This window comes from Juglans microcarpa x Juglans regia, chromosome 3S, assembly GCF_004785595.1.
Source record: "Juglans microcarpa x Juglans regia isolate MS1-56 chromosome 3S, Jm3101_v1.0, whole genome shotgun sequence".
Taxonomy (NCBI): Eukaryota; Viridiplantae; Streptophyta; class Magnoliopsida; order Fagales; family Juglandaceae; genus Juglans; species Juglans microcarpa x Juglans regia.
Window position 1 is genome coordinate 18,420,990 of NC_054599.1, and position 14,200 is coordinate 18,435,189.

The following is a 14,200-nucleotide window of genomic DNA, read 5'->3' on the forward strand; positions in this document are numbered from 1 at the left end:
TTGAGATTACTGACGTGTCTCTCTCTGATTGGAGGGTGTAAATCTTAATTTTACACCCATCCTATTTCAAGACTTTCTCTTATCATAAGAGAGCGGCTAGCAGCCGAACGGGTGTGCAACTTTATTTTACACCCACTAATAATAATAAAACACGTAGGAATTCTACAAAATGAAAAATGAAGCTGCATGCAGTGAATCTGTATCCCCCCACAAAAATCCGATCTCCCCTCCCTTTCTGTCCCCTCCCAATCTCTTTCCTCCTCCATTGCTCTCAAGAGCTCTCTCTCCCCCCTCAAGAGCTCTCTCTCCTCAAATTCATATAGGGAAAAGCCAACCTCTCTCTCTCTCTCTCTCTCTCAAAAGTCTAGCTTGTTCGGCCTCTCTCTCTCTCCTTTATAACTACCATGAGTTGCCCAGAAACATCCCAGCCTGTGATAATAAGTAAATATTACCCAGAAATAGCCATGAGTTGCTACTGGTGACAATTTCAAACCCAATCTTGGAGCTTTGAAGGTGGAAGAAAAAGTTCTATTTTTTTTTAGAAAAACACTACTAAAGAAAAAACTCCATCAATAAAACCCAGATTGTTTAATTGAAGAGTTAAATATCTTATATTTCTTTCTTTTTACATTAACATTCATCTATTATTCATCTATTGAGGATAGAGAGACTGACATAGAATCGGGGTTTAGGAGAGAGAAAGCTTTTGCAGAGAAAGAGTTTGCTGAGAGTGAGGAGAGAGACGTTTGCTGCGTTTTGCGGATAAAGAGTTTGCTAAGAGTAATGTTGGTGTTATTGTGTCTATCGTATAGCTCTTGAGATTACTGACGTGTCTCTCTCTGATTGGAGGGTGTAAATCTTAATTTTACACTCGTCCTATTTCAAGACTTTCTCTTATCATAAGAGAGCAGTTAGCAACCGGACGGGTGTGCAACTTTATTTTACACCCACTAATAATAATAAAACACGTAGGAATTTTACAAAATGAAAAATGAAGCTGCATGCAGTGAATCTATATCCCCCCATAAAAATCCGATCTCCCCTCCCTTTTTGTCCCCTCCCAATCTCTTCCCTCCTCCATTGCTCTCAAGAGCTCTCTCTCTCCCCTCAAGAGCTCTCTCTCCTCAAATTCATATAGGGAGAAGCCAACCTCTCTCTCTCTCTCTCTCCTTTCTACTTACCATGAGTTGCCCAGAAACATCATAGCCTGTGATAATAAGTAAATATTACCTAGAAACAGCCATGAGTTGCTACTGGTGACGATCTCAAACCCAATCTTGGAGCATTGAAGGTGGAAGAAAAAGTTCTATATATTTTAGAAAAACACTACTGAAGAAAAAGCTCCATTAATAAAACCTAGATTGTTTAATTGAAGAGTTAAATATCTTATATTTCTTTCTTTTTACATTAACATTCATCTATTATTCATCTATTGAGGATAGAGAGACTGACATAGAATCGGGTTTAGGAGAGAGAGAGCTTTTGCAGAGAAAGAGTTTGCTGAGAGTGAGGAGAGAGATGTTTGCTGCTTTTTGTGGAGAAAGAGTTTGCTAAGAGTAATATTGGTGTTATTGGGTCTACTGTATAGCTCTTGAGATTACGAACGTGTCTCTCTCTGATTGGAGGGTGTAAATCTTAATTTTACACCCGTCCTGTTTCAAGACTTTCTCTTATCATAATTGTGTATTCATGAATGACTCATTTAAGTAGACGAATCGAGCCGAATTTGAGTTTGATCGAACCAATTTCGAGTTCAAGTAGCCTATTTACTTCCAGCCCTAGTTGTTTATATGATTACTGCATTAAGGAACTTCTAAATTTAGCTGTTTGGAGATCAGCATGCATCATTAAGTGTCGTTTGGATTCAAAGATGAGTTGAGATGGGTTGTGAATAGTAGTGAGATGAGTTGTGAATAGTAGTGAGATTTGTGAGTTAAAGTTAATGAATAGTAATGAATAATAGTGAGATGAGTTGAGATGGGTTGTGAATCCAAATTCCTTAAAAACGAAAGACAATAGAAAGACAATATTTCATAACTAATTCGCAAAACCAAAAAAAATTGGCATCCATTCAAAGCAGATATATGTATGGTGCATGACTCATCTATGCACAACTTTATTCTTTTGCGCAAAATCAGTTGTAAATCAGAGTTTAAAAGAGAAAATATGCAAGTTAGAGATAAAAAAGGCACTACTACCTATGCTTGCTTTCAAATATACATACATTATACAGAAAACCAGCTTCATGAATATCTATCCGTATAGTCTGGAGTTGCATTTTGAGAAGGAAACACTTCAATACTGGGGTTCATTCTTGAGTTGACCACTTCAAGCTTCATTGACAAGAACTGCAAAATCCATTAAACTTTATAATGCTCAACTTCTGATTTAGTAAGTGAAAAAAGATTACTTATTCTAAACAAACAGCAGAATAGCACAAAAATCTAAATCAGTTAAGAGAATTTATACCTCAACCTGATGCTGTAGGGACTGGACATAGTTGATTATTTCATCAAGGACCAGTGCCTTGCCAATAACCTGAATTTAAAAGCCTAGTTGGAACTGAAAGTAAAATATACCAATACAACTGATGTAGAAGAATATAAATCCCTCAAGTTTGACTAACTTGAGAGCCTCAAGTGGGAGGAAGATAGGTACAAGAAATTGGATCTACAACATTTTTTGAATATTTCATGCTAAAAAAAACTCACACGAGCAACAATAAATATTGTCAGACCCATTGTATGTATCTATCTCTCTCTTCAGTAAGGTTCTCATTTTCAGACTAAAGCTTGGGAGATTTTTTTTTTTATCTGATGTGGAATGTAGAGGAGCAAGATTCAACTGTGTCACAGATTAGGTTATTTATTGTTGAACATACAAAGAAATAAACTAAATGGAGTTTAAACTTTACAAAAACTTTTTCTTTGGTAACTGGACAACCAGAAGGTGATTGAAGTTCAAGAAATGGCCACATCATACCTTGTTACAACCAGGGACCAGATCCTGTAGAATTGTCATCCTCTCGCCTATCTTTTCCCTTCTAGCCTGTCCACCAAATGGTTCCAATCATAAAATATCATTCAATGCAAGCCACTGCCATCTCAATTTGCACCACTAACTCTACCATGATTGCAGTACAATCATACATAATTTAAAGAACAGCTTGTGTATAAGTTTTTGGATCTAAAGTTCAGTAGTCCTTTTATATCAATAGAAAATAAGAAAAATTATTCACATCACCTACAATTTACCACCACATTATGCATAATAAATCCTAAAAAAAAGCTACGTTCGGATTTATTTATTGGTAAATCAAACACACTATTGATATAGAAGCTTGTGATCAACTTCAATAAATAAATAAAAAAGTAAATATCATATCAAAATTTCCAGCATTAAAATTACTTCAAAGAGTCAAATAACAAGATATCGAGAGGATTGTTAGTGGGAAGTTACTCTTTCTGCCAGACTGTGGCTATCGGTAGCTTGGCCCCTTCTCGCTCGTACGTGGATATAATCTTGCTTGGGCGGCTCTGACGGTGCTCGAGTATTCTGTTCCACACGCTTGCCTGAACTGGGTTCTGCTTCAGCTTTTGAATCGGGATTCTCGCCCCCACTTCCTGATCTTCTTTTGAGCCGCTTTCCGCCGCAATCATTCTGCACAATCCAGCAAATAGAATCAAGCATCGCAATCATCCCAACTCATCTCTCAGATTATAAAATGAGTGCTGCGCTGCCGGCCAGCGGTCAGGCGCAAATTTTTTTTTTTAATTTTTTTTATTCATATTTTTTTATATTATTTTTTAATAATTTTAAAAAATATAAAAAAAATTATGGATACACTAATATTAACTTCTTTAATTAGTAAATAAAAGAAAAAAATGTAAAAAAAAATTAAATGTATGAGGTCAAAATAGGGGCATTGTAGCATTATTTTTATAAAATTGTTTGAGCTAAACATCCACAAATACTCAGTTTCAATCTCCAATTCCATGAATCCATATGGTATTGCATTAAATCGAGAGAAACCATGACAAGAATTTCAACTTAATTCACTCAAAAAAATATATATAACGAAGAATATAACAATAACAAGGATGAATATTGAATAAGATGGAATGAATTTTGAGCAAATACCGCGACATTGTCATTGCTGGTGGAGACGCCCTTGGCGGAATCGTTCTCAAAATCACGCCGCTTCCTCGCACCGCCATGATTCGGTACCCGGTCCAAACTCATTGGATCATTGCCTGAAGCGTCCCGACTCTCACCCATAACATCCCCGAACTGCGTCCTCCTCAGCCCCAACCCACCCCCGAATTCCCCCGCGCCAGTCGCTGGGAACTGCCAGATCTCCATAAGGTTGTGAGATGCAGCATTGGCGTTGGAAAAAGATCCCTCGTCAATCAGCGCCGACGGATCCATTTATTCACTCACGACAAACAAGCCGACACGATTTCTGATACCGGATTCAAAATCTTTTGAAGCTGAGTAAACTCGTGAAGAACTCTGAGCAAGCAGAGAGAGAGAGAGAGGTGTTTTTGTCGGGTTAGCAAAGGCAGCTGAAAGAAAGGAAGAAGGCGCGTATGAGCTGGAAAATGGAAAGCGAGAGGCAGAGAGAGAGAGAAATTGAAACTCTTTACGTGTGTCCGTGCGTGTGTACTCCGATCTACTTGGAGAGTGCGCGCTCTCTCTCACTCTCTCTCTGTCCACCACCACTCCAAAACAAAGGAACGAAGACAGAGACGTCGGGACTTGGGAGTAGGAAGCATTACTCACTTCAACTTCCACTGTGTCTGTGAGGGATCACCATTTCTCGGAGGGTCCATTCTAGTCCAGGCCCTAGCTCTCCTCACCTCTCCACCGTCCGATCTCTAGATATCAACCACGCGTCAATCCAAACTTGTTCGTCATCCACTGTATCTCCTGGTTAAATAGAAAGGGCTGGGAAGATTCTTTGTACAGAACTCAAATGTACAAACGGAGCCTGTGGGTGGGCTTCCTTCCTTGACGATACAAACCCATGTAGGGGAGCAGGGCGTGCTCGATTAACAGGTGACTACTGGCTTGTTTGATGAGCAAGACAAATCTAATATTACTAAAATTTAAAAATAAAATTTAAATTTTTTTAACTTTCTCTTTTAATTATTACTTAATCATTATTTAGACACAAAAATTAATACAATTTTTATAAATTTTAAAATATATAAAAATTTAAATATAATTTTTTAATATTTTTATTCAAATTTTTCTTTCATTTTTCAAAAATAAATAAAACATCTCGACTCAAACTATTATACCACTATTTATATAATTATATCCAAACATGCTCTTAGTTAAAGCTTAACACAAATATATATAAAAAATAATACTACAAATTAATGGAGTTTGTTGAAGTAAATCGAGCCTCGTTGGTTATAAAGATGCAATGTGATAAAAATTAAAAATAAAATAAAATATTATTTTTTAATATTATTATTGTTTTGAGATTGAAAAAGTTAAATTATTTATTATATTTTGTGTAAAAATTTAAAAAAATTATAATAATAAGATTAGATAAGATGAGATGAATTGAAAGTGTTTCTTAATTCAAACGACTCTCGAATAAGAGGAAAATGGGTTTGGAATTATATTCAAGTGTTTCTTTTTAAAAGAAATACATGGAAGTTACGTCAACCGTAATAAACAAGAGGTTTCAACGTGGTAGAATTCTGTAAAATTTACTTTTATAAAAACTTTTTATAAACTTAGCCAGTTTCTTCGGGGAACAATGAGAAGAACAATATTCCCTAATTGTGCTAAGAAAATGGGGAAATTGCCCTTTCACTTTGAAATGTTACCAAAAAGGAAGGTGCGGTCTGGTTGATTTTTAAATGCAGCCATAGCCGTGGAATCTCTCAAGGTAAAAGCCAAAACAAGCCTATACGCGATCTATATTATTTTCCAAACTTTGAAAGTGATGCTTAATTTCGTTTGAACTGCTCAAATCCAAAAGGAAGGTTTAACCCACTGGAAATTAAGAAACACATACATACTAATGGCATAAAAAAAAAGAAAAAGAAAAAAAAGGACCTTACGATTGAGATGATCTTGATGAACCATGCCAAATATATTTCGATCATAAAGGGTTGCAAATATTAGGTCATACATCGGCATTAGGATATTTAAGCATCGCACACTTGTGTGATGTGCGAATAATTATAGATTAATATAGTCGTGACATTTGTTATTATTAATTATAGTAGATTAAATATAAAGGAATTAAGATAAATAGTTATATAGAAAAGAAATGGGAAGTGTCTCAAAAAGTATAAGTTTCATAGAATTTACTAACATAATCTTTCAAATTGTTTTAAACTTAAATCACAAAACTGTGAGGGAGGAAAATAAATAAACCCATGTGAGTTCAGCTACCAAGTCTAGCCCACCAAGACTAGAGATAATGAGTCATGGGGTCAGGTGAGTCTTGGGGGATAGCACACCAAGGGGGGGCTAGAGAGGTCATGGGGGACAGCACGCCAAAGAGATAAGAGAGGTCATGAGAGACAATGATGCATGGGATGACAGGGAGGGGGCACACGCAGCAAAAAAGATTCAGATAAATAAAGGGAAAGGTTCTCCATCTCCGAGTCGGCTTCTTCTTCACCTTCAGTTCTCCTCCTTCTTCTTCGACCTCTCTTTTAACTAGAGAATAGAGAGAGCTCCAAAGAATGTCTTTCTCCAGTAAATTTATATACAACATCATTATTGTACAGTGAGATATGAGAGACTATAAGAGACTGTAAGCAATAATATTATAGTAGATTTCTTCTCCCTAAATGCCCGTGGACGTAGGCATTAAACCGAATCACGTAAATCCATGTATTCATCTCTTTTATTTCTCTGTATTTATATTTTTCATTCAACGCCATGGACGTACGTACTGCCGCCATACAGCCGCACCGGAATACTGCTGAGGGCTCCAAACAACACCGAACGAGACCCAAGTCGCCCCAGTGGGCTGAGAATAACTCTTTCTACCCTTCCTGCCTGTTGAGCGATTTTTACCGCATCAACAGTGGCGTCGTTTGTGGGATATGATTTCCTCTCTTCGTCGAAGGTGGGAAAATGACGATTTTTCGGCACACTGAATAAATCACCGGATGGACAGATGACACCCTCAAATGACTATTCTCAATTTCTTTTAACGTTTACATTTATGAAAAATGGGCGAACAATGAATAGCACGTCGGTCAGGTCGCCCATCTTCCAACTTTGGGAGTTTGATTTATGCATAGGAACCGAGACACTGTACTCAAGATGGGGACAACCAGAGAAGGGAATAGTACATGGTGGCATTGTGCACTTAAGTGCATAGTTTCAAGCACGTCATGCACAGTAGACCCGCGCATCCCCATGCATGGCACGCTATGCACCCAGTGATGCTGCGGCCCGCCGTGGCACAGTGGGAGGTGGCATCGGTGCCACCAAATAGACTGTCGGCGCAGTTTGAGCCGGCTGGAGTGGTCGCCGACCACCCCACTGTTAAAATCCCTAGAAAAGTGGCCCCGGGACAAGCCTCGACACTACCCTTAGAAGGCAAGGGCAGCACCATGGCCAGCCTACACGCATGCCTTGGCCTGTGCCGTGACACGCACGGGGCGCCCAGAATGCAGGCCAACGAGGCTAGCAGTTGTGCGCCGCACAACGGGCGGCCTGGCATGCGCATGCCCAGGCGCACAGCCCTGCACCGCACACCTATGGGCACACCCACACTCAGCCGTGCACCCCTGCGCGCGCCCCTGCATGTGTCTCACGCCGCACTCCAGCGAGGTTAGTGGCATGCCTTTGCAGGCATGTCATCCAGCACATGGCTCCAGCCCATGCCTTGCAGCCCAACGCCCAGGGCACCAGCCTGAGCCATGCAGCACACACACATGGCTCACCATCAGCAGGCCTTGCATGGCACTAGGCCATGCCCATCAGCAGGCCCGTGCATGGCACCATGCCATGCCCATCAGCAAGCCATGTGGTGCCATCAAGCCATGGACCAACTCGAAGACCACCATGCACCATTCTAGCCCATCATTGGCTCATGCATGCCACGACCAACTTGGTCTATGTCACTATGTTATTTTCGTTTATTTATTTATTCCAATGGACTTATTGGAGGTTTCCAAATTATAACTCTTATAAATAGGATCCTTAGTCTTTTCTTTTACATTTTTTGACAATTTCCTTTTGGATGATTTTGTTCTTGAGATCAATAATTTCGGTGCTTAGCACTTGGGCTCTTTGGGGTGCAATTCGTGAATCCCCAATGAGAGAATCACACTTTACAATTCGTGAATAAGTGTGATCCAGTTTATCAATCTTATGAGTATTTTTCATCCATTATCTTGTATTCCATTTTCTTTGCATTGTTCTTATTAATTTGTGAGCATTGTTATTGAAGTGTTCTTGGATTGTTCTTGAGATTGCTTGTGTTCATCTTATGTGCATTGCCGTGGCCCCCAAATATCCTCATTTGATCCTTCCAAACACTTAGTGTCGCCCACTATAGTGTTTGCCCTAATCTACATTCCATCAATAGCCTTGTCGCCACTTCCATCAAACCCTAGCCCACAACTTACTTCCTATTCGATTACTGTTTGCCTTATTTGGATTTGCCCTAGCCGTCCACTCCACTTGCCATACTAATATTCCTATAATTTAGGAACCCTAGTTGACCCAATCAAATCCCCATAGCTGGCCATACACATCCCCTTTGACTTCCCAAGATTTTAAGAAACTTTTCTAAAATCTCTCACTAGCCCAACTTGTCCAAACCTAGCTGCCCATACCAAAACCTTAATTCCAAAACCCTAGCCTCCATCTTCCATCTTCCAAATTCTAAACCTAAATCCTAAGTGGCACCAACCCTAATTCCCCACCATTGCCGTGCGCCTCCTTCATCCATTGTAGTCCATACACTTCATCATCTTTCCTATCATTCCACACACCAATTCAAGCCTAAACACATAACCTCACCTTACCAAAGTTGTCATCTTTGTGACCATTGTTCTAGAACCAAGCAAGAGAGGAACAGGCATTTGGTCATCTCAAGGAGATCCTAGGCGTGAAGATCATAGTGTTTAGGAACTTGACCGAAGTTCCTAACATTCCACGGCGTGGTTCCACACGAACCATGCCTGCCGCACCCCCGATGGTGCCACGGCGCAGCCGTGACACAACCTAGATACGGCGTCGGCGGCCACCATGAGGACCGTCGGTGCTATCTGATTCTTCTTGACCGCTCCCTGACCGCCATCTCCCCATCTCGAAGTGGTCCCACGCGAGCAACGTCCGCCAGGCTCGTTGGCTTTTACGCGGCTCAACCGTGTTGCCTGCGGAGGGGACACCGGCGAAGACCCCCATGGTCCGCCGGCGTCTTCTGGTTGCACCAATGGTTTCCCCGACACCCACGGCTTGCACACGATGGCCAACCGCCGTGCCCCCATGCGCACACTATCGTGCGCACGACAAGGTGTTCACGGCCTCCAACCATGAGCACTGGGCCAGGGGCTACGCCGGCAGTGTCCATGCGAATTGCCAGCATCATATGTCCCCTTGGAAATGACCCATGGCAGCCTGTGCGTGGTAGAGGCTTTGCAGAGCCACCGACAGACGCACCTCGACTAGGGCACAACTCCTCCACCTCTCCTTCGGCTCGGGCACTACCCCCATGGGGTCCTCCACAGCTCCTTCACCTCTCCTTCGGCTCGGGTACTACCCCCACGGGGTCTTCCACAGCTCCTCCACCCCTCGGATTGGCAATCGTCCCGCACGGGCCCCTCGCCAACTCACGATCCACAGCAATCCTTTGGCTCGGCAGACACCCCCACAGATCCTCCGAAGCTCATGGTTCTCCACATCAGCTCGGTAGCCATCCCACACGAGTCCCTCGCCAGCTCAAGGTCTACAACAGTCCCTTGGCTCGGGCAAACACATCGCACGTGATTGGTTCTGCTAGGAAATATGATCGGGAACACGGCTCGGGGTTCGAGAGCACCACACGGCATCTCCTTAGCCTGGACCCAACCTCTCAGCTCGACAACACACCCGTCTGAGAGACCCCCCCACAACCTACACTGCAACTCGTAGTCACGCAGCTCGGGAATCACAACCCAGACTTGCCCAGCTCCTCGGTCACCTAGCCCGGACCAGACCACTCACCATACGGAAGCCAACATGCTCAGCCCAGGACTACCAACTCAGACTGGGCTTGCGTAGAGGTTGAACCAGCTTAACATTCCTGTGTGTATTGGACTCGGCACCTCCTTCGACTGCCAAGCATTGTTCGGTTACATGGGACTTGGCAATTCGTCACTTGCACAGCTTGGACCACACCCCCCCGCCTGCACAGGGATCGGCATAATTTGGTTCGGACCAACGAGAAGACTTGGCATGCCTCTAATAATAATAAAAAAAAAAAAAAAGAGAGAAAAAGATGGGCAAAGCGACAGACAGCTACGAACAATTTTCGGCTAAGCAAGGACTGACTATAACAACTAGAAATTTCCCGGTATTATCTCACAAAATTTGTGTGAATTTATTTTTACTAACGAAATTACTTCCTGTAGCGTGGAACACAGATCAAGAAGACGAGTCCCTTGACTCGCTGCGAGGTAAGGTCCCAAGTCTCCGGACTTGGCACCGACCCCCTGTCCAACAAAGTTGAGTTCTTACACTCGCAAGAAGACAGGTCCCTTGACTTGATAAAAGTCGAGTCCTTACACTCGCAAGAAGACGGGTCCCTTGACTCGATAAAAGCCGAGTCCTTACACTCGCAAGAAGACGGGTCCCTTGACTCGATAAAAGCCGAGTCCTTACACTCGCAAGAAGACGGGTCCCTTGACTCGATAAGCCGAGTCCTTACACTCGCAAGCAAAAAGACAGGTCCCTTGAATCGACAAAAGCCGATTCCTTACACTATCAAGAAGATGGGTCCCTTGACTTGATAAAAGCCGAGTCCTTACACTTCAAGAAGACGAGTCCCTTGACTCGAGCCACAACCACCTTGTGCAGGTAACCTTTGGGAATAAGCCGACGGGCTCAGCAACCGCCTAAGGTGGACCCAGGGGGTCGACGGGCTCTCTAACCACTGTGTGGGTTAACTCACACAAACTTCAACACTAACAAATAAAACAAAGGCCTCAAACGAACATACACTATACAAATAAACATCCGAGCTCAGTGCTTGCGCCATATGCGAGCGAGCCAGCCTCCTGCCACATTCAAGCTCCGCGCTTACACCATATGCAGTCGAGCTAGCCTCCCGCCACATCTGAGCTCCTCACCGAGCTTACGCCATATATGGTCGAGCTAGCCTCCCTTCACATTCGAGCTCCGCGCTCGCACCATATGTGGTCGAGCCAACCTCCCGCCACATCCGAGCTCTGCGCTTACGCCATATATGGTCGAGCTAGCCTCCCTTCACATCCGAGCTCCGCACTCGTGCCATATGTGGTCAAGCCAGCCTCCCACCACATCCGAGCTTCGCGCTTATGCCATATGTGGTCGAGCTAGCCTCCGGCCACATCCAAGCTCCGCGCTCGCGCCATATGTGGTCTAGCCAACCTCCCACCACATCTGAGCTCCACGCTCATGCCATATGCGGCTGAGCTAGCCTCCTGCCACGTCCGAGCTCCGTGCTCGTGCCATGTGCGGTCGAGATCCCTCCTCATCCGAGCTTCTCGCTCGAACAATACGCAGTCGACTCCATCTCCCGCCTTAGCCGAGCTTCACACTCGCACTCTATGTGGTCTAGTCCATCTCCTGCCTTAGACTAGCCAAGCGCTTCCACTCTACACAGTCAAACTCTGAGTTTAGAAATATTTGCTATTTGCGCCAGAGGAATAAATGAACGAGGACTGACCTCCGGAATTTACTTCCCTATGTATGAACGGGGACAAATGAACGGGCAGATCAAGTCGACAACATTTTTTTTTCTTTGAAGATTCTCAAGGTCTTCTTTTGGAGACAAATCACCTTTAAGAATCGCGGGGTACTGTGATGGGAAAAAATAAATAAGCCCATATGAGCATAGCCACCAAGCTTAGCCCACCAAGGTTAGAGACAATGAGTCATGGGTATCAGGTGAGTCTGGGGGGGACAGCACGCCAAGGGGGGGGGGGGGCTAGAGAGATCATGGGGGACAGCATGCCAAGGGGGTCAAAGAGGTCATGGGGGATAGCACATCAAGGGGGTTAAAAGGGTCATGAGGGACAAGGGCGCATGGGATGGCAAGGAGGGGACGCACGTAGGAAAAGATATTCAGATAAATAGAGGGAAAGATTCTCCTTCTCCGGGTCGGCTTCTTCTTCACCTTCAGTTCTCCTCCTTCTTCTTCGACCTCTCCTTTAACCAGAGAACATAGAGAGCTCCAGCGAATGCCTTTCTCCAGTAAATTTATATACAACATCATTATTGTACAGTAAGATATGAGAGACTATGAAAGACTGTAAGCAAGAATATTATAGTAGATTTCTCCTCCCTAAACGCCTGTGGACGTAGGCATTAAGTCGAACCATGTAAATCTATGTGTTCATCTCTTTTATTTATCTGCATTTATGTTTTTCATTCACCGCTATGGACGTACGCACCGCCATCATACAGCCGCATCAAAATACTACTGGGGGCTCCAAACAATACCGAACGAAGCCCAAGTCGCCTCAATGGGTCGAGAATGACTCTTTCTCCCATTCCGGCCTGTTGAGCGATTTTTACCGCATCAACAATTAATTATAGTAGATTAAATATAAAGGAATTAAGATAAATAGTTATATAGAAAAGAAATGGAAGTGTCTCTAAAAGTATAAGTTTCATAGAATTTACTAACATAATCTTTCAAATTGTTTTAAACTTAAATCACAAAATTTATAGGTATTTAGCATAAAAACTAGACAAGGGAAACCATATAAACACAATTATCGGACAACTTTTACACAACTTGGAGGAAGTTTTTATTCTGAAAATTAAGATGTAAACGATTTTTTTCGAGTTTATCTATATCTTATACCTATGATTGTTTTAATAATTTTCACATAGTTTTAAGAAGCTTGGTTCTGAAATTTTGAATGTAACCCCAGCCTCTCTCTTGTATAAAGTATTTTTCTGTCATAAATAAGAGTTATCAATAAAATTAGAATATCGTCTCTTAAAGAAAGAATACACCTAATTTGATTTGATAGATAAGATGAGATGATCTCACGTATAATCATTATAACTTTTCTATAATCTCATATAAAATATAATAAATAATTCGATTTTTTCAAATATCAAAATAAAAATAATAATAATAAATTATATTCTAATAATATTTTATTCAACTTTTAACTTTTATCTTATTTTATTTTATCTATATAATCAAACGATACAACCTGAAATGTACCACATTTCACCATGCTTGATTATATCATGATCTGATTATTCTTTTGCCCTTTCAGAAAGCACCTTACAACTATAGTGGCTGCCGGGTGATGCTACTTTTTAGAGACGTGTCAATTTGCCACATTGGCCTTTGTAAGTTTGCTGCTCGTGGTAAATGCGATACAAGTTAATTAACATGTGGTTTCATTTGCTGTAATACAACATGTGCAGAATACAACTTAATTCATGAATGGATTGTACAATGATTCACAATCATAGATGTCGGGTCCCAACTGTTAACCGAGTGTTTATTTTTATATGCATAGCGGCATACAGATCAGTCCAATCTGCTGAGGTGTTTGGGTCCCCCTTCAAAGGATGATGAGCTAGCAATTTTATTAGGTTTATTAGGATGATGAGCTAGCAATTTTATTAGGATCATGAATTAGCAATATTAGGTTTAAATTTATAACATATATCAACTCATCTCAATTTATTTTATTATTATTTATTATTATTTATCAATTTTAACTCATAAATTTATTATTATTCACAATTCATCTCATTATTATTCACAACTCATCTCAAATCATATTCGAATCCAAACAAGACAAAAAATCAAAAGATTTTAGAAAGATAAATGCATAATCTATTAAAATAATTATTAAAAACTATTTTATAAAACGATTATTTTGATGTTATATATATATATATCATATTTTCAATATTAATGCCATATTTTCCATAGACAGAAAAGAAAGGAGGGGTCATAATCGGCCTACGATTGTGGGTTGCGCGTCCATACGCG

At 41.6% G+C, this 14,200-nt stretch overlaps 1 pseudogene; it reads right to left on the minus strand.

Annotated features, from left to right (window-relative positions):
• Positions 1–2,027: 2,027 nt before the first annotated feature.
• On the minus strand, positions 2,028–5,053 carry LOC121258861 (annotated as a pseudogene).
• Between the last annotated feature and the right edge of the window lie 9,147 nt (positions 5,054–14,200).